Genomic DNA, 1,645 nt, shown 5'->3' on the forward strand with positions numbered 1-1,645 from the left:
ACCTCAGGGGTGAGCTGAGAATGATAAATGTGCAAAGGTCCCTGTGACACTGTTGCAAGAAGAAGAAGCCACAGAGCACAATAGGAAACCAGTCCTGAGCCTCCATCTGCATGCGCTGCTGGGGCTGAGACACGAGTCCATGGGGTTTGTGTGCCCCCTGCAGGCCCTGACCTCCCTGGAGGCCCTGAACCCCTGGAAACGCTGACCACTCGGAGACCCTAAACCTCTGCAGGTGTAGAGCCCCTGGAGGCCCCGACCCTTGGAGGTCTTGTGCACTGGAAGCTCTGAGCACCCTGGTGTCCTCAGCAGACTTTTTCTTTAAAACCCCGACTGACAAACAGAGAGTTGCCTGGCCCAGCAACTCTTACCCAGCATTCAGTGGTGCGTCCCTCCCGGTATAGGCATATGGACCCTCCTGTGCAAAGCACGTCCCCTCCTAGTTACTTCTGTCAACTAAGCCCGCCCTCTGCCCCTTGGCTACAAGTCCCCAGCTGCCTCTGCTGCTCTCAGAGGTACCCTTGTGTCTCTCTCCTGTGGCAGGACCCATTTTGCAAGTGTCTTAAATAAGCCTTCCTTTCAAATTTAGCAGTTGTTGGAAGAACATTGTATCAGTCACAGAGACAGAATAAAGTGAATGGAGGCTTTGGAGTCTCAACATCTCCTGGCAAGACACAGGTGACGAACGTGTGACTCTTCCATGAGGTGGCTCCACAGGACCCAGGAAGGTAGATCCGAGGACAGAACAACAGGCCAGAGATTGGGTCTGAGCCACAGCAGCTCATCCCCAGGTCTTGAGACCCAATGGAGTTCTCTCAGATGTGCATAGAATCATCTCCGACTGGTGATTTCTAACTTCCATTTTCTCTCTTAGGGAGGAAGGTGTCTGGACTGTGACCATGTGCCTGCCCTGCACTGCATTTTAGACTGAGGTAACTTGTCTTCTAGGATCACAGGTCTGGAGCTGGAGAGAAGTTCACTGCAGAATGCATCCATCAAATTCTCACTGATACCTGATTTAGAGGTTATATTGGGAGGTTTTGAGGTGATCCTATTTGATATTAGGCTCACCTTAATCTTTTAATAAGTTAGCATTGGGGGATGTCAGGATGTGCTAAATGGAACCGATCTGTGGGGTGGATGTGAATATCTGCAGGGCTGTTAGCATCACATCATGCTTGGAGTCTGATGTTACATGGGAAAAGGCACGTTCCAGGACCACTAGACAGCTTGAGGTAAATGGTTTCCTGTTTCATCTGAGAGATTCCTAACGCAGTCACAAGTGTTCACGCCAGAGCGAGGCAGAGGAGATCAGGGGAGAAAGAAAACAATGTGACCGGTGATGTGAGGTGACTCCTCCAGGCTGTGGGGATGGGGAACGGGGCACGAGTCAGGATGTAAGGAGAGTGGTTCTTGAACTAGGAAAGACACAGAAGCAGACCACTGTCTGAGTTTGCTCAGGCTGCTATAGAAGAATATGGCATCCTGGGTAGTGTATAATCACATCGTATTTCCGACAGTTCTGGATGTGGCAATGCAAGGTCAAGGTGCCAGCATGGTCATCAATAATGAGAGCCCTCATAACGGTTCATATCTGGCAATTCTCACAGTGTCATAACATGAAGGTACACGCAGGCTCTCAAGGGCC

Source organism: Pteropus vampyrus, unplaced genomic scaffold, assembly GCF_000151845.1.
Source record: "Pteropus vampyrus isolate Shadow unplaced genomic scaffold, Pvam_2.0 Scaffold692, whole genome shotgun sequence".
NCBI classification, from domain to species: domain Eukaryota; kingdom Metazoa; phylum Chordata; class Mammalia; order Chiroptera; family Pteropodidae; genus Pteropus; species Pteropus vampyrus.